The 26,813-nt window shown below is 34.2% G+C and overlaps 1 long non-coding RNA gene across 1 annotated transcript; it reads left to right on the top strand.

Moving 5' to 3' along the window:
• Window positions 1–18,746: 18,746 nt before the first annotated feature.
• LOC148587899 (uncharacterized) lies at window positions 18,747–19,998 on the top strand. The gene is made up of 3 exons (XR_015912816.1): window positions 18,747–18,855; window positions 19,420–19,505; window positions 19,717–19,998. It is a non-coding gene; the product is annotated as an uncharacterized LOC148587899 (long non-coding RNA).
• The last annotated feature ends 6,815 nt before the right edge of the window (window positions 19,999–26,813 follow it).

Raw genomic sequence — 26,813 nt, 5'->3', positions numbered from 1 at the left:
GTCAAGTATTTTATTTTTTTCAATAAAATGGAATCAGTGATGGCTAAATAATATAATAATTATTTTAAAAAAATTGGAGACACAAAATTATTAAGCAAATTTTTCTATTCAAGTTTTGTTATTATATCATTTTGTTTTCTTATTTTAACATGGTCGTTTAACTCTGTTAAAAGGATTGACTGTTCAGTTATTAATTTTTGAGTCGAACTTGATGTTATGTTTACAGAAAGGTTTTTTTTTTTTTTTTTTTTTTTTTTTTTTTTTTTTTTTTTTAAAAAAAAACTTACAAATCAAATAAATACACTTTGTGATGCATGGTTTGCTAAAATAAAAATTAGAGGTGATTGAAACTTGGAATAATGGTGCAGTAAATATATAACATTTGTAAAAATAGATGAAAGTGTGGAATAAGTAAAGAGTAAGATGAAAGATTGATAGAGTATGAGAGTAATAATTATGAAAAAAAAAAAGGCAAAGTAATTAAAAGATAAAAAGAGTTATACGTGAAGTAGAAAATTAGAGATAAAAATTTATTCACTATGAGCTATTAGGTAGATTTTTTGGAAATGCGATATTAAGTTGCTTTAAATAATTAAGTTGCATTTAACCTTATTTCACATTCTCTTGATCTTTGTTCAATTTCATCTTGATGTTCTTTTGATCTTAATTAATTATTTTGCCATCACTAAAAAAAAAAAAATTATTAAGCTTATAATGAAGGTAGATTTAAAGAAGGTATAGAATAAAGGGATGAGAGGTATGAGATGTCATATGAGTAATATTAGCATTTTCAATTGAGCAGATTTGGAAATTTGTTTGGGTGTAATTCTCGACGTATGTGAAGAAGAAGTTAGCAATGATATTTAGTAGACTACTTTTCGACTATTATGCAACCAGGGACGAACCCAGGTTTCAATTTGGAGAGGGACGAAGGGCCAAAATTTTTTTGGGGAGAGATCAGTTAGCAATAAAAACATTAAATTTTTTTTTTTTTTTTTTTTTTACTTTAATTTTTGTTTTCTTGTGATTTTTTTTGGGGTGTGGGGGACCAGGGCCACTCCCGGCCCCTCCTAAGTCCGTCATTGCATACAACTGAGACGCGTATTGAACTGATGATTGATTTTCACTACTATATTGCTAAATTGTATGGTGATTGTATAATATTTTACTAAATATACTTTTGCTATTAATAGTAGCAAAAATAGTTGAAAAAGAAAAAATAATAATAATAATAATGAGATATAAAAGCGAGGAGATTATTATGCCAATGAATTTTCACCTCCATAAACATTGGTGAAAGATGAGATATACATTCCTAAAGGATCCATACAACTTATCAATAAAAAATAAAAATAAAAATAAAAAACTTACTAAAAATTATATTACGTACTATAGATGTCATAGGGGAAGGATCGTGCACCAATTTGATCAAGAAAAAAAAAAAAAATAAAATAAAAAAGACAAGAAAAACAGACAATCCATTCAAATTAAAGACGATATTTAATTAATTTATACATATCCATTTCAGGCAGCCAAAGCTCAAAGGGTATCTTTTAGGATGCCTTTACACGCAGAAGAAATAAACACCATTAAAAAAAAAAAAAAAAAAAACAGGCCTAATAAATAAGACCCAGCACAGCAGCACTTGCATTGAAAGTTCTATTATATATATATATATATATATATATATATATATATATATATATAGCAAGTTTACTTCTTACGCAAGTTTTCAAAGTAGTTCTTTGGGTCTTTTTCAAAGTCGTCCCTGTAGATGACTTCATTATTCCTTCCGGGAGCTTTCATTTTTTTCCAGTTAGTTTCATCGGTTTCTCTGTCTGAAATGAACCACCTCACGGCAGCAGTCGCGGCGGCCAACAGACCTGTGATAGCAGCGGCTGCCACCTTGGTTCCAGCGGAAGCTGTGATCTCCTCTCTCCCTTTGCTTTCATTGCCACACATTGTGCTCTCGCTGCTACTCATTATGGCCCTTCAGTTGCTGTGTTTGATATTCTGATTTTTCTCATCTTTAGCAGGAAAACACCTGCATTTATACACATTTATGGAAGTTACCACAAGTAAATTTTTGCCCTGTGCTGAATGCTGATGCAGAGTGACCTTTTAATTAGCTACTGCGAGTAATTTTTCAGAGTTACCAAATACCTCTTTTTCTGACTCTTGCCTGGAAACTTCACTTTACTGTTTTCATGTAGTAATTAAATTAAAGTGATTCGTGTAGCAAAAGGAGTCGGGGTAAGGACTGATCTTTGCAAGAATCGGATACAAAAGCAAAAGGGTGAGATGTTATCTTTCTCCCTAAGAGCATCTCAAGGGTGGCTATTTTAGTAATTTTCTTTTTTGGCTACTAGTTTTTTTCACACCATATTCCAGTAGAATAGTTATTTTAACTCTCATCTCTAACTAAATATTATTTTTTTAGTATTATTTTTATAATTTTCTTTTCTTCTCCATCTCTCTCGTCTCTCTCTGTCATCTCTCGGCAAACCAGCAAATCAGGGAAGATCTTCCCCCTCTCTCATCTCCCTCTTTCCTCTCTCTCTCTCTCTCTCAGCAAAACCAACCACAACTGGAAATCAAATCTTCCTCTCTTTTTCTTTTCTCTCTTGGCAAAACCAAACCGACAAATCAGCACCTAGAAGTCAGGTCGGACCACACAAAATGGGGGGATCAAAATTAGATTAGACCATCTCTCGTCTCTCTTGGCGTGGTGGGTTGGTGTGGTTCTGAGAGGGTGCTCAACTTTTCCCTAACCTTCAAGGGTTTTCTTTCCAGCTTCCTAGAGTTTCAGAGACAAAAGTTTCAAGGAAAAAAAAAATTGGGTGCTGAGAATGAAAGAGAAGAGAGAAGAAGAGAAAGTGGGAGAGAAAGAGAAGAAGAGGAAAAAAAATGAAGGGGATGAACGAGAGAGGTGTTTCGGTGGAGTCTTGGAGATGAACCACAGAGAGAAAGAAGAGTAAAATAAGAAATTGAAACAGTTGGAAATGATTGTTTTACAACAACCGCTGGAGGGACGAAATAGTTAAATTTAGGGAAAATTACAGTTTACCCCCTCAAAGTTGACAGCATTTTTCAATTCGAACACCAAAGTTTCAATTTTTGCAATCCACCCCCCCAAAGTTTCAAATTTTTGCAATTTGACCAATTTTATCCAAAACTTTCCATATTGCCCTTAATTTTTATTTTTTTATTTTTTATAAAAAAATTTTAAAAAAATTCGTGGTGGCCGTAGCCACCCCTTTGGTCATCTGGTCATTTTTGCACCCCCAAATTTGTTTTCTTTTTCATAAAAAATAAAAAAATAAAAATAAAATCAGGGGCAATATGGGAATTTTGGGATGATATTGGTCGAATTGAAAAAAATTGGAACTTTGTGGGGGTGGATTGCAAAAATTAAAACTTTGATGTTCGAATTGAAAAACGCTGTCAACTTTGGAGAGGTAAACTGTAATTTTCCCTTAAATTTAACTAAAAAGCTAAGTTACAACACGGAGATGCTCTAAGTAATAGGACTACTTTATCTTTATCAAGAATACTCTTTATTGGTTCATAGAAGTCTTGTAGGACACTAACGTTTTGTAAGGCTATAAAGCATTTTTCTTTTTCTGAGCAAAAAGAAAAGAAGATGGGGATCAACTGTGGGTGTTTTATCTTAGCATGATCATTGTAGCATTCGTTTGCTGAAATTCCTCAAGAGGAGCTTTAAACAGCGAGAACTGCATGCGTTCCCGCAAGATTAATTGAACTATAACTTAACCAAGCCCCACCAAAATATTAGTGGTTCTCAAGGCGGTTAATACTAATCAAACTTGTGTGAGTGATTCTCCATTTTGGAGAGTTGAACCCACCAGGACATTAGTGACTCCCAATGCTATAAAGCTTATTGCTTATGGAATTAACTCCATAAGAAGTCATGTTAAAAGGAAGATTCATGTCCTATTTGTGTCCTCTCAAAATTGATTTGGCTTTTAAAATCACAATTGGATTAACATTCAACAGTGATATATCACAAATCCAATAGTAATTTTAAAAGTCTCATCAATTTTAAGAGGACATAAGGAGAATATGGGGATGTCGTTTAGCATTTACTCTAATATGAGAAGTTAATTATTCAACTCTAGTAGTTATTTTGGAAGGTTTAGGGTTCAATTAGACACACATCATTTGGTGTCAAAGTCAAGTACCACATCACAAGTTCGAGTCACGGAGAGGGCGACAGGTCACACTACAAAAATTCAAGGGTTTTGTGACTCACATAGAATGACTTTTTTGGCCTAAAAAAGGTCATTTTATGGTTTGTGACGCTTATGAGCACCACGTCACCGTTTCAAGTCACGGAAGGGATGACCAATGAATTAGAGTGAGCCATAACTATAAAGCGTGGTGGTATATTACGATCCTAAATGTATCGTATGGCTTAAAGTCACCTACTAAAGCAAAGACTTCTTCCTTAAGGCTCAAATTTCCCTTCTCCCTTTTCCAATGGTTAAAAAAAAACAGTGATTCTTTTGCTTTTATTTATTCTCTTATGCTGGATGGCGGATGCATCACTTTAGAGTGCAGGACCAGCTAATACTTGAAACTCAATGACTCATTCAAGGGAAGGTAATGCAGGTCACTATCCATGGATTGGCAAAATATGGTGCTTCAGTTAAAGTTCAATTCTCAATCGAAGAATATGAAAGGGAATCTCACGGTGCATTGCAAAACAAAAAAGTACTAGGCGCCCTTTTTTTATATTATTATTTTAATGACGGAAACTCCTAAGATAGAGCCACTTTGTGTATCCATATGTAAAAGACAAATTTCGGACCATTAAAACATTCACAAGAAAAGAGTCAAATATTACTTTTATCTAAAATGGCTAATCAGATTTGTAAAAAATCTTACATTGGATTAGCAAAAAAAAAAAAAAAAATGCAAAATGGATTTTTAATTGGAAGAGCCAAAAAAAAAAAAAAAAAAAAAGGCTATATCTAACAGCGCTTTTCAAGGGAGTCATTTTATTTTTTATTGTTTCTCTCACCTGTTTTCTCTTTTTTCCAAAACTTTTTCCACTTTTCAAGGGATCATTATGAGAATATTTTTTTCACCATTTTTAATAAAATAATATTTAAATGATATAGATAAAAATATAGTTAATCGGATGTAAGAGGCCTTTAAAAATTCATTAACTAAACTACATAAAGTGAGTTTTGAGAAGTTTTTTACATAAAAATTTGGTTCCTCCATTGTGAATGCTCTTATAAGGCACCCCCACATGGATTGGTAAGACTCAGCTTCACTGTGGACATGGCCCTAAGGTACCAACGCTGCCACAAGGCACTTACTAAAATTTTTAACTTAGAAAAAACTCATGAGATGTGTATTTAAAACTCATGAGATGTGTATTTGATCTCCCCTTAGACTGCATTCCGACTGCCTAACTTGTTATATTCATTTAATATAAATAAATAAGATTATTTATTTTATGTATTTTAAATAATTATTAAATTTATTTAATATCTAAAAGTTTTGTGTGCATTTAATTGAAAGAGTATGAATAATAATAATAATAATAAAAAACGAGAGAATAGAAAATTGAAAGAGTCACATCTTTCAAGTCAATCCAAAATTTTGTGGGAAAATAAAAAATTAAAGTGTAGGAAAAAAAGTTTGTCTAACATTTTCTAAATAATAAATATACAAAGATGTCAACTTGTTTATAAGAAATTCTCATGCCCTAACAATAAATTGAGTGAAGCAAAAGAGAACTAGCCGCCCACTGGCCCACATGATGCACACGTATCACATGACACATGCATGGGCAATGGGCACTGTGAGGAGCTGAATTGATTTAGATGGGAAATTAAAGAAAATCTAAATGTTTTCTAGTTGTTGTAAGGGTTTAAATTTTAATATGCGATTTATGGTGTCTATTAAAGTAGATTTGGTGGTTATAATTTGTGACTATGGATCAAATGATTTTGGACCATTAGATGTGTCCAAAATCACCATAAATATGATTTGGTCATTGCAAAGACACAATCTCATAGGTTCTATCTTTTCTCCTACAAATTACTTATGTGCAATTCTCGATAAAGATGATTTCTTGTTACTCTAGAAAGTGGTATTCTAGAGTAACATCTGCGCTTCATTATATTATGGAAACTATTTTGTCAAATCCCTTGCAATCAAGCCTTGAAGTCTATATCTCTTAATTTTATTTTTCCTTCATATTTTTCCTATTTATTCCATAATATTTAACCGATTAAAATGGTTGGTTTAATATATATATATAACATATGATAGTTATGACTGTTCAAAATTAACATAGTAATTATTTTGGAAGGTTTACGATTCAATTACGCACGCACCATATCACAGGTTTGAATCTTGGAGGGGGTGACGAGTGAGCACTATGCACGTCACGGGTTCACGCCAAGGAAGAGGCTACATATGAAATAGAGTGAGACACGGTTGGTAGTATGTTACAATCTTAAGTGTCTCATGTGGCTTAAAAGTCGCCTGGCAACTAAAGCAAGACTTCTTCCTTAAGGCTTCAATTCCCCTTTTTTCTTTTCCAATAATAATTAAAAAAAGAAGAAGATGATTATCTTGCTTTTATTTATTCTATTCTAGTGGATGCAAAACACTTAAGAGTGCTGGGCCAGCTAATGCTTGAAACTACTCATTCATGGGAAGGTAATATAATGCAGGTCACTATCCATGGATTCGCAGAATATAACTCTTCAATTTGAAGGGAGAATCTCACGTATTGTGCTTTGCCACCATATGCATCCCAGTTGTTAGTTAATGACAATATGAGCCTGATCTTGTTTTTTTTCTTGCTTCACTCACCACAAAATCCAAGGCCTGTATTTCAAACGAAACCCAGATCAATTATAAACATTTCTAAATTGTGCTATGAATTTACACACACATTTTGTCTAGAATTAACAATTTTTAATATGATCTGCAAATTGCACACGAATTTAGTAGATTAAGGTTAACCTATATAGTCTTATTGGCTTGATATGCTATCAGAAGTTTCCACACCTAATTTTGTCACTATTATCATTATATAACCAATGAAGCAAGAAGGCCTAAATGAGTTCAGCAGCAACTTCAAGGAAATAATATCAAATTGGTTAAGAAGTAATTGATCATTTTTGAGAAATTTTTATGGAGGGTGAATTGAAGAAAATGGCGTGTGAAAATTAATTTATTTCAAATTGGTGCGAAGAACTTCAAATCTACTATTCATGGTCGTGTTGTGGTTAGTTGCAAGATGTTTATCTTCCCACTTGTTTTGTTATTGAGATGGGATAGAAAGGATTGATTGGACATGCAAAAGATTAAGGCAAAGAGGATATGAATTCAAGGACAAATTCTCTCCAACCTGGGAAGAATTATGCATACTAATTTACAAGCAGACTAGTCTTAATAAAACGGATATATCTTGTGATTCTAACATTGGATGAAGGCAATCTTGGTGGTGTTGGAAAGCTAATTCAACGGGTTACAAATTGTATTTTCTGAAAGTGTTGCAATTCTAATATTTACTAGGTCAAAACTGTTTGTCAATAGAAAATTAGATATAAAAATTTGTTTTAGGAAGTTCGATCGATTGAAGTGATGAGGTATGCCAGTACAAATTCTTGAGAGCTTTGATTGATAATTGGATTGTAGTTCGTTTGATTGAGAATACAAAGATTTTTTTGATCAATTGAACTTGCAATAAGGGCAGTTTTATAATTTTTCTTTTCAATGATGCGACCCTACTTCTATTTAAGCTCAATAAGGATGGCCTTAGCCGCCAAAAGTTTATGTATTTTTCAGTTTTCTCAATAAGAAACAGTCATGGAGTACTTTTTCTCCAGTTTTCCTGCAATTCCTTGATTTTTCTTGGATTTGTGGAAGAATTGTGAGTTATTGTGATTGTAGATTCAGCTTCCTACTACCTTATGCTGCATCAAAAATCATTAGTCCCAAAACCTTTAGCTATCAGGAAGTGGGTTGACGGTGTATATCAAGCACACACTAACACTTTATGTGGTCTTTTAATTGTATGTAGACTGTAAATTAATTATGTGCTTCATCATGATAAACAACGTTATAATTGAATTGGTCTTGGCCTGTTATGCTTAATATTAGGCCACTCAAAACATTTTTGCCAGCATTTTGTACCTTTTGGAATGCTTATCCACTTAATATTCCTATTCTTTTGCAGGAAGATGGAATTTATTTGATGACAATTATTAAGGGTACTACCAAATACCGTCGTTCAAGGAGGCATGATTTTGTCTCCGATTTTCTCCCTCCTAGTGCGGCAGGACTCAAATATCTCTGTGATCAAGTAATCGGGGAATATGTGGGAGCAACATTTTTTCTCTGCTCTCCTTGATACGAGATTTGTGTGCATGATACCCAAACAAACCTGTGATGCATATTTGAGAGTTAAATCTTAAGATTGAACTTAGGGTGAGGCTAATGGCCGGGAATATGATCCAGTTCAGGGGTGACTTACAAGCACATTGCACCATGATAAGTAAAACTGTTATATGATATCAATTATTGAAAGTTAAGACTATCCTGTGCTGCAGCTAGGTAGAACACAGGATGGCATATGGCCACCCAATGTCCTTAAGATTCCTTGATATCATTTTACCCCTCAAAATTCTGCCACTAATTAGCATATTCCCCAACATCCCGTTGCCAAAATGTGTAATATATGAAATGTTTTTGAATTTCGGTCCCCATAAAATCTTTTTCTAGATGGGTTCTCTAGTTCTAAAGGATTAATCTAAAAAAAACATGTTTCAAGTTTTGATGTATGCCTTTCTTGAACTTAGGAACTGACCTATAAGATATATATTGGCATTATAGCCAATAAATTTTCTAACTATATGTAAAATCCACATTTTTCTTCTCCTTTAATATATTCGTATAGAATGTTGTGGCTATAAAAATCATGAAAATGTTGACACTCAAAAGGCAGCAAAAAATCGTCAGATGAAATAGTACTTCCCAAACATGTCATTGTTTTGCTTAGTGCATTCTATTAATATCATGCCCGGCCTAAGTGTTATCAATTTTATAAAAAAGTTTTAGGTCTTAGGAATAGAACAAGTGCTTTTGAGCATCTTGTTCCTCCCTCATCTTGGTTGATTTATCCTGCTAAAAGGGAAACTAATGTTTGAAGAGTAAAAGTAGCACATGCAAGATCTGGCATCTGTTTATTGTATTCATTCCCTATTGTATGGCATTACCCGATCTCAATTTTTATTTATTTTTTAATGTTTTTGTGAACAATTTGCTTCAATATGCTGATATGATCTCACACATTCATTAGAAAATCTTAAGGGACAAGAGAAATCTCCTCCAGTTTTTTGCCGCTGAATCCATGTTTTGACCCAACCTTTTTCATAAACCCTATGTATTAGTTTTTAACAAAAAGAATATTGGTCTAAACCACTAATTGGCCAGTCTGCAGCTTGGTTCTCCTAGTCCTACTCATGTTTGAGCTTTGGTTGATCCCCAGCCTGAATCGGCCTTTTTAAGTTACATCCAATCAGATATCTTTGGCTATGTGAGGTTGAAGCTTGATATTACACTTGCATAAATGGCAGGTTTATTCGTTCTGCCTCTGGTTCTGCAATGTTCTCAACTTTGGAAGACGGAAAGATAGTGGAAGGTCTTGCTGGGGTTCCAAATGAAGGTCCTGTGTTATTAGTTGGTTATCATATGTTAATGGGACTTGAACTTGCTCCACTTGTTGAGCGATTTTTGATTGAGAAGAATACTATATATGGTTCGTGGTTTAGCGCATCCAACGTTATTTTTGAGGCCATTCGAGGGTTCATCTTCAGAATTTTTTTTTGGTGATTGGGTGAAAGTGTTTGGTGCAGTTCCTGCATGTCACAGCAAGCAATCTTTTCAAATTGCTTTCAACAAAATCACATGCGCTTCTTTATCCTGGTGGTGCACGTGAGGCTTTGCATTACAAGGTGTGTCAAGTTCCTTGTGTTCATTCCACCTACTTTTTTCCTGCAACTAAAAAACCTTTTGTTTTAACTATCATCTTTCATGCATTAAAATCTGCTTGATCATTATTTACTTTTCAAATGAGTATACCTGCACAGTTATAACAGTAGAAAAACATTTCAATCGGTGAAAATTTCTGAAGTTCTGTTCCATTGGCATATCCCCAAACCTTTACTCGTGCACGTATTCTGTTATTGAGGGAGGATTAAGAGGCGACTAGAGGCCCTCATTGCACTTTTGGTTTTTATATCTGTCTGAATTTTGTTGTTCCAAACTTATGGTGCTTCCATATTGTCAGGGAGAAGATGATATAGCAGAAGTAAGCTTGTGTTTTTGTTCTCACTAACAACTCCTACGATTTTAGTATAAGAGGCTTTTGATGGTGAAACATTACTTTTGTTTTGCATCTTATGTTTTACTATAGCTTTTCTATTATCCATTTTTCTCTCTTTTGTTCCTTCATTTTTACTTATAAATTTAGATAGATAATGTTGATTTAATGCTGTTGGGGAGTCCAAATTCTAGAGTATAGGCAATGGGCTTGTTTGTGGCTCAATAACAGGAGGGAATTGGTTTCCATAGAGTTCTCACAAAGCAGAAAAGTTATACTCAGTGTGGTGAATAAGCAAGACCTGTGAGGTGCATGATCATGGACGAGATTGGCAAATTATTCAAATGCAAATTAGTTTCAACCTGTCACTTGAAGAAACCACACCATAGTACCATAATTCCTAGGGGAAGAAAGTAACAAAAATATTGTTAATTCTAAAATTCCTTAATGATTCATTTAACCCTCGATTTCATTGTTCTTAATTTTATTGAGCTTGATTTTGCTAGTAATATTCTACTTTTGGGTTTGTGTTGTTGTTCGCATGTGGCAATTTGTCCTTGATTACAACGACCTAATGAAAATCCCCGTGGTTAATTATCAGATTAGAGATGCTAATCGCAATGCAATAAGAGTGAGGTAATTACTCTATAAGTGATAATGTTATTTAGTAGATTATTATATGACATGATTTTCACTGCCATGTTATCCTAATCGTATGACAGTGTTATAGCAGTCTACTAAATAGCGTTTTACATAATTCCAAAAGCTAGAGATGCTAGCCACTTCTCTATTCTAGTAGCATGGATTCAAACTTGTATTTGACAGAACAAAAGCTTGGATTTACAGGAATGAGTTAGTTGGGGAGGTTGCTAGCCAACAGCTCTTTCTGCCAGGAATCTTGCCCAAGATACCTGGGCACTTCTACTATCTGTTTGGGAAGCCCATAGAAACAAAGGGAAAGGAAGAGATCCTAAAGGACAAAGAAGTTGCAAAGCAATTGTACTTGCAGTTAAAATCTGTGGTTGAAAGCAATATTGCATATATTCTTGCTTAAGAAGAGGGAGAAGGATCCTTAATTTTTGACAGTTCAGTTATTAATTTTTGAGTTGAACTTGATGTTATATTTACATAAAGCTTTTTTTTTTTTTTTTTTTGTGTGATTGAATAAATTTTTCAACGTTTTAATTTTTTAATCCAAATTCATATTTTCTACAAGACATGTTTAAAATTATTAAAAAAAAAAAAAAAAAAAAACTTACAAATCAAATAAATACACTTTGTGATGAATGGTTTACTAAAATAAACAAATTCGAGGTGATTGAAACTTGGAATAATGGTGCAGCGAATATATAACATTTGTTAAAAGAGATGAAAATGTGGAATAAGTAAAGAGTAAGATGAAAGATTGATAAATTATAAGAGTAATAATTATGAATAAAAAAGAAAGAAAAGTAGAGTAATTAAAAGATAAAAAGAGTTATACATAAAGTAGAAAATTAGATATAAAAATTTAGTCACTATGAGCTATTAGGCAGATTTTTTGGAAATGCGATCTTAAGTTGCTTTAAATAATTAAGTTGCGTTTAACCTTTTATTTCACAAGATATCTTTCACATTCTCTTGATCTTTGTTCAATTTCATCTTGACGTTCCTTTGATCTTAATTAATTTTTTTGCCGTCACTAAAAAAAAATTTATTAAGCTTATAATGAAGGTAAATTTCAAGAATGTATAGAATGGAGAGATGAGAGGTCTGTGATGTCATATGAGTAATATCAACATTTTCAATTGAGCAGAATCGAAAATTTGTTTGGGTGTAATTCTCGACGTATGTAAAAAAGAAGTTAAGGAGTGTTGCTACTAAAAGTAATGATATTTAGTAGACTGCTTGAAATGATGTATTGAACCAATGATTGATTTTTACTTCCATATCACTAAATTGTATCGAGATGGTATAATAGTCTACTAAATATACTCTTGCTACTAATAGTAGTAAAAATAGTTGAAAAAAAAGATGAATGAAATATGAAAGCGATCGAGGAGATTATTATGCCAATGAATTTTCACCTCCATATAACATTGGTGAAAGATGAGATATACATTCCTAAAGGATCCATACAACTTATCAATAAAATAAAATAAATAATAAAATAAAAAACTTACAAAAAATTATATTACGTACTATAGATGTCATGGGGGAAGGATCATACCAATTTGATCAAGAAAAACAGAAAATCCATTCAAATTAAAGACGATATTTAATTAATTTATAAATATCCATTTCAGGCAGCCAAAGCTCAAAGGGTATCTTTTAGCATGCCTTTACAAGCAGAAGAAATAAACACCATTAAAAAAAAAAGAAAAAAAGAGGCCTTATAAATAAGACCCAGCACAGCAGCACTTGCATTGAAAGTTCTATTTTATATGTATATATACATACATATAGCGTGTGCTTGACATGTACAGTAACGACACGGCAATAGCGGCACCGGCCAACAGACCTATGCCTGCGACAGCAGTGGCTGCCACCTTGGTTCCATAGGAAGCTCTCTCCTCTGTCTCTGTGCTTTGGCTGCTACCCGCTTTGCGTGTGCTTTCATTGCCACCCATTGTGCTCTCGCTGCTACCCATTATGGCTTTGCAGTTATTGCTGTGTTTGATAATCTGATTTTTCTCATCTTTAGCAGGAAAACACATGCATTTATACACATATGTATGGAAGTTACCACAGGTAAATTTTTGCCCTTTTAATTAGTTACTGCGAGTAATTTTTCAGAGTTACCGAATACCTCTTTTTCTGACTCTTGCCTGGAAAGTTCACTTTACTGTTTTCATGTAGTAATTAAAGTGATTCATGTCGCAAAAGGAGTGGTGGTAAGGACTGATATTTGCAAAACCTGTTATCAAACGGAGGCGTTATCTTTATCTCTAAGTAATAGGTTTACTTTATCTTTATCAAGTAGTCTTTATCGGTTCATAGAAGTCATGTAAGGCTATAAAGCTTTTCTCTTTTTCTTTTGAAAAAATTACCCTTTACCTTTAATTCGACTTTTAATATTTTAACTTTTGTAATGCATTTTTAAAAATTTTAAATTGTTGTAATTCTACCGTTTCGTCTGTCAAAGCTATTGTAACTGACAAAACAGTAATTACGAATGTGAACACTATTGGCCTTTCTTTTCCCAATATACCCCCGTCCCTTCCAAACATGCGCGCACGCTGGACTCACAATCAACACTTTTTCGTAGCGCAAGTGAGATAGCTTCTCCCTAAGTTGTTCAGCTGTCAAACTGTTTTCCGCAGGGATAACCTCCATTTCCACCGACTGCAGTTATCATTTGCCCATGAGACAGTAGCCAGCACCGCCCGCATAGAACAATTCTAAGTTGGCGGTGTTTCCTCTTCTGCACAATTATTTACATTCCCGAATCGCTCTCTTCTCATTCTCAACTCCAAATATTCAAACGCTCAGAGAAATTTCTTTTCCACTCCCTTTTCTTCTAACACAACAATTCATATCCAATAATCAACTAGAATTCAGCATGTAATTTCTACCAGTTCATAGGTCTGGGAATCCACATAGCCCGGAGCGTCCGAACCCGAAGTCTGCAACGGAGCCCCACACCCTTAGCAAGAAGCCATCGCAGTGGAAACCTTCAAGGGCTTCTCCTTCTTCGTCTTTCTTCTTCTTGAACTTACTATTCTCTTCGGCCACGAGCTTCGCAGCCTCGAGGGACCGGTGGTCTTCGAGAAATCTCTGGCCTTGGGTGGGAACAGTGGGTCCGGTCCAATCGGGTCCGTGTACGGAGTCCGAGAAATGGGTCTCTGAGACAGAGGCCGTGTGGTGGGCATAATGTTGTTCCTGTGTAAAAGATCTGCAGAGTATGAGAGTGGGCTTTGTGTGAGTTTTGGGAAGTTTGGAGGCAGAGATTGTGAGGTGCTGGGAAAAAAAGAGATCGAGGAGAAAGGGAATGTGTTGCTGTTGTGGAGGTTTAACGGTGTAAGGGTTTAGGCTTGTTGATTCTGTGTGGAAGATGAGAAGCTCAGGAAGCATGTGCATGCGTGTTTGGAAGGGACGGGGGGCATATTGTGAAAAAAAAGGCCAATAGTGATCATGTGCGAGTTACGTGATCACTGTTTCGTCAGTCAAAACGGCTTTGATTGACGGAATGGTCAAATTGTAAAAATTTGAAAGTTTGGAGGTATATTGCAAAAATTGAAACATTGGAGATCGAATTGAAAATCGACTAAAACTTTGGGGGATAAAGTGTAATTTTCTTTCCTTTTTTTTTTTTTTTTTTTTTTAGAGCAAAAAAGATAGGCTACGACAACCAACTGTGGGTGTTTTATCTGGGCATAATCATTGTAACACCTGTCTGCTGGAATTTCTCAGGAGGGGCTTTAAATAGCGTGCGCTCCCTCAATACCGATTGAACTATAGCTTAACCAAGCTCCATCAAGACATTAATGGTTCTCAAGGCGATTAATACTTATCAGGCTTGTTTGAGTGATTCTCTATTGCGGAGAGTTAACCAGGACATCAGTGGCTCCCAATGCTATAAAGCTTATTGCTTATGGAATTAACTCCATCAGAAGTCATGTTAAAAGGAAAACTCATGTTCTCTTTGTGTTCTCTCAAAATTGATTTGGCTTTTAAAATTATAATTAGATCAACATTCAATAGTGATATATCACAAATTCAATAGTAATTTTAAAAGGCACATCAGTTTTAGGAGGACATAAGGAGAATATGGGGATGCCATTTAGCATTTAGTCTAATATGAGAAGTTAATTATTCAACTCTAGTAGTTATTTTGGAAGGTTCAGGGTTCAATTATACACGCATCATTTGGTGTCAAAGTCAAGCATCACATTAGAAGTTCGAGTCATAGAGAGGGCGACAAGTGAGCACCACATCACCTGTTCAAGTCACGGGAGGGGATGACCAATGAATTAGAGTGGGCCACAACTGCAAAGCGTGGTGTTATATTACGATCCTAAGTGTCTCGTATGGCTTAAGAGTCACCCACTAAAGCAAGACTTCTTCCTTAAGACTCCAATTTCCATTTTCCCTCTTCCAGTGGTAAAAATAAATAAAAAAATTTGAAAGAAAGAAAAAAAAGGGATGATTTTTTTGCTTTTATTTATTCTCTTATGCTGGATGCATCACTTTAGAGTGCAGGACCAGCCAATACTTGAAACTCAACGACTCATTCAAGCAGTGGCGGATCCACGTGGTACCTTGGGGGTGCCGGATATTTTTTTTTTATATAAATATATATTTTACACACGGCACCCTCAAAAAAAAAAAAAAAAAAATTACAATTTTACCAACCCTTTAGCAGTCTCCTGCACGCCGCACCCCAAGGATTTCTAAATTTTTTTTTTTTTTTTTACCCACGGCACCCTAAAAAAAAAAAAAATTTAGAATTTTACCTACCACTTTTCAGCACATATTTATGAACTTTTATAGATATTTTTTGTGATGCATATATTGTGTGAATTACCAAATTTTTAGGGTGAAAAAAATCTTTAAGTCGCCAAAACAATTTTAGCGGCACCCCCAATATTAAATAGCTGGCTCCGCCACTGCATTCAAGGGAAGGTAATGTAGGTCACTATCCATGGATTGGCAAAATATGGTGCTTCAGTTATAGTTCAATTCTCAATGGAAGAATATGAAAGGGAATCTTACGGTGCATTGCAAAACAAAAAAAGTACTAGGCGCCTTTTATTTATTTATTTTTATAATTTTTATTATTGTTATTATTTTTTTTAATGATGAAAATTCCTAAACAGGGCCACTTTGTGTATTCATTTCTAATAAAAGGCAAATTTCATACCCTTGATTATAAGGCACCACCACATGGATTGGTAAGACTCGGCTTCACCGCAGACATGGCCGCCCTAAGATACCAAACGCTGCCACTAGGCACTTACTAAAATTTTTAACTTAGAAATAACACATGAAATACGTATGTGATCTCCCCTTAGACTATGCATTCCGACTGCCTAACTTGTTATATTCATTTAATATAAAATAAATAAAATTTATTTTATTTTAGATATTTTAAATAATTATGAAATTTATTTTATATCTAAAAGTTTTGTGTGCATTTAATTGAAAGAGTATGAATAATAATAATAATAATAAAAAGAAAAAAAAAAAAGAAAAAGAGAGAATAGAAAATTGGAAGAGTCACATCTTTCAAGTCAATCTAAAATTTTGGACGGAAAATCAAAATTTTGAAGTGTAGGAAAAAAAGTTTGTCCAACATTGGCTAAATACAAAGATGCATGTCAAATTGTTTATAAGAAATTCTCATAACCTAACAATAAATTGAGTAGTAGAAGAGAGCTAGCCGCCCACGAACCTGCATCATGCACACGTACATATCACATGACACATGCATGGGCAATGGGTATTGCGAGGAGCTACAAGGCACAATTTACGAATTGTTTTAGATGCGAAATTAAAGAAAATTTAAATGTTTTGTAGCTGTTGTGAGGGTTTAATATGCAATTTATGATGTCTTAAAGTAGATTTGGTGGCTATCATTTGTGACTATTGGATCAAATGATTTTGGACCATTAGATGTGTCCAAAATCACTATAAATATGATTCGTTCATTGCAAAGACACAATCTCATAGGTTCTATATTTTCTCCTACAAATTACTTTTGTGCAATTCTCTATAAGGATGATTTCTTGTTACTCTAGAAAGTGGTATTCTAGAGTAACATTTGCGCTTCATTATATTATGAAAACTATTTTGTCAAATCCCTTAGGACTTAAAAAATTGACAAAATAAGTTCTAAAGATAACATTATTTGCAATCAAGCCTTGAAGTCTATACTTCTTAATTTTATTTTTCCTTCATATTTTCCCTATTTATTCCATATTATTTACAACATTGTTTGCTCCATAACCTAAGAAGAAAAAACAAAATTGAGTGAAAGCTCAACAAGTAATACTCACAACATGTTGACACAATGACACTCAAAAGGCAGCAAAAAATTGTCAGATGAAATAGTACTTCCCAAACATGTCGTTGTTTTGCTTAGTGCATTCTATTAATATCATACCCGGCCTATGTGTTATCAATTTAATAAAAGTGTTTTAGGTCTTAGGTATAGAACAAGTTCTTTTCAGTCTCTTGTTCCTCCCTCATCTTGGTTGATTTATCCTGCTAAAAGGGAAACTAAAGTTTGAAGAGTAAAAGTAGCACATGCAAGATCTGGCATCTGTATATTGTATTCATTCCCTCTTGTATGGCATTACCCCTTGCTCAATTTTTATTTTTTTTAATGTTTTTGTGAACAATTTGCTTCAATATGCTGATATGATCTCACACATTCATTAGAAAATCTTAATGGACAAGAGAAATCTCCTCCAGTTTTTTGCCGCTGAATCCATGTTTTGACCCAACCTTTTTCATAAACCCTATGTATTAGTTTTGAACAATAAGAATCTTGGTCTAAACCCCTAATTGGCCAGTCTGCAGCTTGGTTCTCCTAGTCCTACTCATGTTTGAGCTTTGGTTGATCCCCAGCCTGAATCGGCCTTTTTAAGTTACATCCAATCAGATATCTTGGGCTATGTGAGGTTGAAGCTTGATATTACACTTGCAGAAATGGCAGGTTTATTCGTTCTGCCTCTGGTTCTGCAATGCTCTCAACTTTGGAAGACGGAAAGATAGTGGAAGGTCTTGCTGGGGTTCCAAATGAAGGTCCTGTGTTATTAGTTGGATATCATATGTTAAGGGGACTTGAGCTTGCTCGATCCACTTGTTGAGCGATTTTTGATTGAGAAGAATACTATATATGGTTCATGGTTTAGAACATCCAACGTTATTTTTGAGGTCATTCGAGGGTTCATCTTCAGAATTTTTTTTTGGTGATTGGGTGAAAGTGTTTGGTGCAGTACCTGTCACAGCAAGCAATCTTTTCAAATTGCTTTCAACAAAATCACATGTGCTTCTTTACCCTGGTGGTGCACGTGAGGCTTTGCATTACAAGGTGTGTCAAGTTCCTTGTGTTCATTCCACCTACTTTTTTCCTGAAACTAAAAAACCTTTTGTTTTAACTATCATCTTTCATGCATTAAAATCTGCTTGATCATTATTTACTTTTCAAATGAGTATACCTGCACAGTTATAACAGTAGGACAACATTTCAATCAGTGAAAATTTCTGAAGTTCTGTTACATTGGCATATCCCCAAACCTTTACTCGTGCACGTATTCTGTTATTAAGGGAGGATTAAGAGGCGACTTGAGGCCCTCATTGCACTTTTGGTTTTTACTAAGATTGTTTTGTATCTGTCTGAATTTTGTTGTTCCAAACTTATGGTGCTTCCATATTGTCAGGGAGAAGAATATAAGTTATTTTGGCCTGATCAGCAGGAATTTGTGAGAATGGCAGCACGGTTTGGGGCCACAATTGTACCATTTGGAGTTGTTGGAGAAGATGATATAGCAGTAGTAAGCTTGTGTTTTTGTTCTTACTAGCAACTCCTACGATTTTAGTATAAGAGCCTTTTGATGGTGAAATATTACTTTTGCATCTTATGTTTTACTATAGCTTCTCTATTATCCATTTTTCTCTCTTTTGTTCCTTCATTTTTACTTATAAATTTAGATAGATAATGTTGATTTAATGCTGTTGGAGAGTCCAAATTCTAGAGTATAGGCAATGGGCTTGTTTGTGGCTCAATAATAGGAGGGAATTGGTTTCCATAGAGTTCTCACAAAGCAGAAAGGTTATACTCAGTGTAGTGAATAAGCAAGACCTGTGAGGTGCATGATCATGGACGAGATTGGCAAATTATTCAAATGCAAATTAGTTTCAACCTGTTACTTGAGGAAACCACACCATAGTACCATAATTCCTAGGGGAAGAAAAGTAACAAAAATATTGTTAATTCTAAAATCCATAAATTCCTTAATGATTCATTTAACCCTTGATTTCATTGTTCTTTTATTGAGCTTGATTTTGCTATTAATATTCTATTTGCTTTGGGTTTGTGTTTTGTTCGCATGTGGCAGTTTGTCCTTGATTACAACGACCTAATGAAAATCCCCGTAGTTAATGATCAGATCAAAGATGCTAATCGCAATGCAATAAGAGTGAGGTAATTACTCTGTGAGCGATAATGCTATTTAGTAGACTATCATATGGCGTGATTTTTACTGTCATCTCATCCTAATTGTATGGCAGTGTTATAGCAATTTACTAAATAGCGTTTTACATAATTCCAAAAGCTAGAGATGCCAGCCACTTCTCTATTCTAGGAAATTGGATTCAAACTTGTATTGACAAAACAAAAGCTTGGATTTACATAGATGAGTCAAGTGGGGAGGTTGCCAGCCAACAGCTCTTTCTGCCAGGAATCTTGCCCAAGATACCTGGGCGCTTCTACTATCTGTTTGGAAAACCCATAGAAACAAAGGGAAAAGGAAGGGATCCTAAAGGACAAAGAAGTTGCAAAGCAATTGTACTTGCAGGTAAAATCTGAAAGCTATATTGCATTCTTGCTTAAGATGAGGGAGGAGGATCCTTATAGGAGTGTTATTGATAGAACATTATACAAGGCAATGCATGCTCCTTCACATGAAGTGCCAGCATTTAAGCCTTCAAAATATATTTTATTCATCAGAGGTACAGTGAAGGAGGTTTATGTACAAAGTCAAGTATTTTATTTTTTCCAATAAAATGGAATCTGTGATGGCTAAATAATATAATTGTTATTTAAAAAAAATTGGAGACAAAAAATTATTAGATAATATGAAGTTGATTGTCACTATCATTTTGTTTTAACATGGTCTTCTAACTCTGTTAAAATAATTGACTGTTCAGTTATTAATTTTTGAGTTGAACTTGATGTTTTATTTACAGAAAGCCTTTTTTTCTTTTTTTTTTTTTCTTTTTTTTGGAGATTGAATAAATTTTTCAACGTTTTAATTTTTTAATCCAAATTCATATTTTCTACAAGACATGTTTAAAATTAAAAAAAAAAAAAAAAAAAAAGTTTACAAATCAAATAAATACACTTTTTGATGAATGGTTTACTAAAATAAAAAAATTAGAGGTGATTGGAACTTGGAATAATTGTGCAGCGAATATATAACCTTTGTTAAAAGAGATGAAAATGTGGAATATGTAAAGAGTAAGATGAAAGATTGATAAAGTATGAGAGTAATAATTATGAAAAAAAGAAAATGAAAGTAGAGTAATTAAAAGATAAAAAGAGTTATCCATAAAGTAGAAAATTAGATATAAAAAGTTAGTCACCATGAGCTATTAGGTAGATTTTTTGGAAATGCGATCTTAAGTTGCTTTAAATAATTAAGTTGCATTTAACCTTTTATTTCACAAGATATCTTTCACATTCTCTTGATCGTTGTTCAATTTCATCTTGATGTTCTTTTGGTCTTAATTAATTTTTTGGTCATCACTAAAAAAAAATTTATTAAGCTTATAATGAAGGTAGATCTAAATTAGAATGTATAGAATGGAGAGATGAGAGGTATGTGATGTCATATGAGTAATATCAACATTTTCAATTGAGCAGAGTCGGAAATTTGTTTGGGTGTAATTCTCGACGTATGTAAAGAAGAAGTTAAGGAGCGTTGCTACTAAAAGTAATGATATTTAGTAGACTACTTGGGATGACGTATTGAACAAATGATTGATTTTCATTGCCATATTACTAAATTGTACGGCGATTGTATAATACTCTATTAAATATACTCTTGATACTAATGGTAGCAAAATAATAATAATAATAATAATAATAATAATAAATAAAAAGATATAAAAGCGAGGAGATTATTATGCCAATGAATTTTCACCTGCATAAACATTGGTGAAAGATGAGATATACATTCCTAAAGGATCCATACAACTTATCAATAAAAAAAATAAAAAACTAAAAAAAAATAAAAAAAACTTACAAAAAATTATATTACGTACTATAGATGTCATAGGGGAAGGATCGTGTACCAATTTGATCAAGAAAAAAAAAAATTAAAAAGACAAGAAAAACAGAAAATCCATTCAAATTAAAGACGATATTTAATTAATTTATAAATATCCATTTCAGGCAGCCAAAGCTCAAAGGGTATCTTTTAGCATGCCTTTACAAGCAGAAGAAATAAACACCATTTAAAAAAAAAGAAAAAAAGAGGCCTTATAAATAAGACCCAGCACAGCAGCACTTGCATTGAAAGTTCTATTTTATATGTATATATACATACATATAGCGTGTGCTTGACATGTACAGTAACGACACGGCAATAGCGGCACCGGCCAACAGACCTATGCCTGCGACAGCAGCGGCTGCCACCTTGGTTCCATAGGAAGCTCTCTCCTCTGTCTCTGTGCTTTGGCTGCTACCCGCTTTGCGTGTGCTTTCATTGCCACCCATTGTGCTCTCGCTGCTACCCATTATGGCTTTGCAGTTATTGCTGTGTTTGATAATCTGATTTTTCTCATCTTTAGCAGGAAAACACATGCATTTATACACGTATGTATGGAAGTTACCACAAGTAAATTTTTGCCCTTTTAATTAGTTACTGCGAGTAATTTTTCAGAGTTACCGAATACCTCTTTTTCTGACTCTTGCCTGGAAAGTTCACTTTACTGTTTTCATGTAGTAATTAAAGCGGTGGGAAAAGCATTCTCAGCCAACTCTTTATGAGAGAGTCTGTTTTTTATGTGTAAAAAATATCTTAAAAAAATTACAAAAAATGTTCTAAAAGAGATTCTCTGAATGAGCTTCAACCATGAGAATCGTTACAGTAGAATCTAAAGTATAAAGTTTCACTATTGCAATCCTTATGATTATTAAAATTAAAAAAAAAATGTTTCTCTATCTTCTTTACTCTCTCCTCTCTCCTCTTTCCTCTTATAATTCTCTCTCCTCTCATATATATAATATAATTTTAAAAAATAAATATTTTAATGATATAGGGAATGATTAAGGGAAGTTATTGGGGTGTATTTTAATATAGGGAAGCAAAAAATAATTTAAATCATTAAATATAGGAAAAATGATGAAGAAGCTGCTGAGAATGCTATAAGGACTGATCTTTGCAAGAATCCTAGGAGATAAAAGCAAAAGGGTGAGATGTTATCTTTATCTCGAGTCCTGCTATCAGGCTGCCAAGAGGCAGACAAAGTCAGACATGACTTTATAAAAAAAAAAAAAAATTAGAAAAATCTCTCTCCTCTTAGTCCAGCTAGATTTTTTTTTTTTTTTTTTTTTTTCTTTTGTTAAATTTTTATGAGTTAATATTTAGTTTTTAATGCCTCAAAATTTATTTTTGAATTTAAAACTAAAATCTAGGGGTGGAAGGTTAACCCTTTAGGGATGGTATCACTTAAAAGAAATTTTATCATCCTAAATTTAGTGTTAATACCTCAAATTTGAATTTTCTTTTAATATCTCTCTTCTTTAATTTAAAAAACATTAAAAAAAAAAAAAAAAAAAAAAGAAGAAAATGGAAGAAGAAAGGGGTAAGATATCTGACAATTGAGGGCCGGAAATCTAAATTCCTTTATCTCTAAGTAATAGGTTTACTTTATCTTTATCAAGTAGTCTTTATCGGTTCATAGAAGTCTTGTAGGACTTTAACGTGCGTTTTGTAAGGCTATAAAGCTTTTCTTTTTCTTTTGAAAAAATAACACTTTACCTTTCAAAATAGATGATTTTCGATTCAATTTTTAATGTTTTAATTTTTGTAATGTATTTTCTAAACTTTTTAATTTTTGTAACTTTATCATTTCGTCTATCAAAACCGTTTTAATTGATGAAAGAGTAATTACTTGACTTACACGTGAACACTATTGGCCTTTCTTTTCCCAATATACCCCCGTCCCTTCCAAACACACACGCACGCACGCTGGACTCACAATCAACACTTTTTCGTAGCGCCAGTGAGATAGCTTCTCCCTAAGTTGTTCAGCTGTCAAACTGTTTTCCGCCGGGATAACCTCCATTTGCACCGACTGCAGGTATCATGTGCCAATGAGACAGTAGCCAGCACCGCCCGCATAGAACAGTTCTAAGCTGGCGGTGTTTCCTCTTCTGCACAATTATTTACATTCCCTAATCGCTCTCTTGTCATTCTCAACTCCAAATATTCAAACGCTCAGAGAAATTTCTTTTCCACTCCCTTTTCTTTTAACACATACAACAATTCATATCCAATAATCAACTAGAATTCAGCATGTAATTTCTACCAGTTCATAGGTCTGGGAATCCACATAGCCCGGAGCATCTGAATCCGAAGTCTGCAACGGAGCCCCACACCCTTAGCAAGAAGCCACCGCAGTGGAAACCTTCAAGGGCTTCTCCTTCTTCGTCTCCTTCTTCTTGAACTTACTATTCTCTTCGGCCACGAGCTTCGCTGCCTCGAGGGACCACACGGACCTCGAGAAATGGGTCTCTGAGACAGAGGCCGTGTGGTGGGCATAATGTTGTTCCTGTGTAAAAGATCTGCAGAGTATGAGAGTGGGCTTTGTGTGAGTTTTGGGAAGTTTGGAGGCAGAGATTGTGAGGTGCTGGGAAAAAAAGAGATCGAGAAGAAAGGGAAGTCATGCGTTGCTGTTGTGGAGGTTTAACGGTGTAAGGGTTTAGGCCTGTTGATTCTGTGTGGAAGATGACAAGCTCAGTGGAAGCATGTGCATGCGTGTTTGGAAGGGACGGGGGCATATTGGGAAAAAAAGGCCAAAAGTGATCACGTGCGAGTCCCGTGATCCTTGTTCCGTCAGTCAAAACGGCTTTGACTGATGGGATGGTCAAATTGCAAAAATTTGAAAGTTTGGGGGGTGCATTGCAAAAATTGAAACATTGGAAATCGAATTAAAAATCGACCCAAACTTTGGGGGGTAAAGTGTAATTTTTTTTTTAAAAAAATTTTATGAGCAAAAAAGATAGGCTACAGCGACCAACTGTGGGTGTTTTATTTGGGCATAATCATTGTAGCACCTGTCTGCTGAAATCCCTCAGAAGTGGCTTTAAATAGCGAGAACCGCATACGCTCCCTCAAGACCAATTGAACTATAACTTAACCAAGCATCACCAAGACATTAGTGGTTTTCAAAGCGATTAATACTAATCAGGCTTGTTTGAGTGATTTTCCATTGCGGAGAGTTAAACTAGGACATTACTGGCTCCCAATGCTATAAAGCTTATTGCTTATGGAATTTACTTCATTTTTCCTTTATCTTTACCAAAAATTTTATCTTTATCGGTTCATAAAAGTCTTGTAGGACTTTGACGTTTTGTAAGGCTATGAAGCTTTTTTTTTTTTTTTTAATGAGGAAACAGAGTAGAGTGGGTGATCAATTATGATTATTATACCTAAGCGTAATCATGATAGCATATGCCTGCTGAAAATCCCTGATAGGAGGCTTTAAATAGTAGGAACCATATGCACTCCCTCATCAAGACCAATTGAACCCCCACCAGCCAGGACATTAGTAGTTCCTAAGACGGTTAATACTAATTAGATTTGTGTGAGTGATTCTCAATTGAAGAGAGTCGAACCCACAAGGACGTCAATTTGCTCCCAAGGCTATAAAGCTTATTGCTTATGGAATAAACTTCGTAAGGAGTAATGCTAAAAGGAAGACTCATGTTCTCTTTGTGTTCTCCCAAAATTGATTTGGCTTTTAAAATCACCATTAGAACAATATCTAATAGTGATATATCACAAATGCAATTGCAATTTTAAAAGGCATATCAATTTTGAAATGACATAAGGAGGACATGGGGTGTCATGCATTTAGCATTACTCTAATAAGAGAAGTTAATTATTCAACTCTAGTAGTTGTTTTGGAAGATCGTCACGAATTCGAGTAACAGATGGAGCGACAAGTGAGTACCGCGTCACCGGTTCACGTGACAGAGGGGATGACTTATGAATTAGAATGAGCCACAGCTGTAAAGCGTAGTGGTATATTACGATCTCAAGTGCTCTAAATGGCTTAAGAGTTACCCGGCCACTGAAGTAAGACTCCTTCCATAAGATTCCAATTCCCCTTTTACCTTTTCCCATGGTAAGAAAAAAAAAAGAAAAAAAAAAAAAGTAATTCTCTTGCTTTTATTTATTCTCTTATGGTGGATGCATCACTTTAGAGTGCCAGCTAAAATTTGAAAGTCAATGACTCATTCAAGGCACGGTAATGCAGGTCACTATCCATGGATTGCAAAATATAATGCTTCAGTTAAAGTTCTCATGCAATGGAAGAATATGAAGGGAATCTCACGGTGCATGAAAAAAAAAAAAAAAGTATTGGGCACCTTTTTCGATTTTTAATGATGAACCTTCTACACAGAGTCACTTCATGTATTCTTATCTTCTTAATTATCTAAACACAAATTTCAAATCCGTACAAAACACTCCCATGTCGATCATTAGACTCAACTTCACCATGGTCCATGACGCGACCCCAAGGTACCGGCCAGGAGCCTTGCCCCTTGCACACCCACTATAACAAACTTACCTCGTGTTTGGTTCGTTAAATAAACTTTTGAAATTGATTATTTAATTTTAGGTATAGCTATTTTTTTGTTTAGTAATACATTATTTTTTAGAATAGTTTATTTTTATACGACTATTAATCTCATACACACAAGATTAGCTAAACTAACACTCAAAAATGAGTGGCTTAACTAATTTTTAATTAATAGAATACATTTTTCAAAAATATCTATATAATATATATTTTTAAATTTTTAAATTTAAAACAAAATAAAAAAATAAAAAATTTGAAAAATAAAGTGGGTGGCCATTGGGGTGGCCGGTTGGCCACTCACAGAAGAGGTCGATGGTGGTTGCACCACCCCCATCGCATTTTCGGGTGGCTTCCGTTGCTTATCAAGGTGGCCACTTCTGTGGGTGGCCGACCACCCATTGGGGTGGTCGGCTACCCATTTTTATTTATTTTTTAAAATAAGTTTGAAAAAAAAAAAATATAGGATTTTTCATAATTTTGATTCAATTTCAATTTTCGCATGTGTGTTGTTACTAAATTAAGGAATGAGAATAGCTATTTTACTTCACACTCTTCTATTCCTAGTAGTAGCTATTCATTTTCCAATGAACTAGACATTCCGTGAACCAAACGAGGCATAAATGTCACAATGTTGCCACAAGGCACTTACTAAAAGTTTTAACTTATAAATAACACATGAGATGCGTATGTAACCTTCCCTTAGAATTTAGGGCTGGCAAAATGGGTTCACATGTCGGGTTCATGTCAATCCAATTAACCCGCCAACTCAAGTATGACACGTTTATTAAATGGGTGACCCGTTTATGACACGAACCTGTTTAACTTAAACCCTAATCCTAAAACTACGTGTCGTGTTCGTGCCGAGTTTGCGGGTTAAATTGTTAACCTTAAATTAAGTTAAACTTAAAGGTTACTT

This window comes from Corylus avellana, chromosome 1, assembly GCF_965113065.1.
Source record: "Corylus avellana chromosome 1, dhCorAvel1.hap1.2, whole genome shotgun sequence".
Classification (NCBI taxonomy): Eukaryota; Viridiplantae; Streptophyta; class Magnoliopsida; order Fagales; family Betulaceae; genus Corylus; species Corylus avellana.
This window is presented reverse-complemented; position numbering and strand designations above follow the sequence as displayed.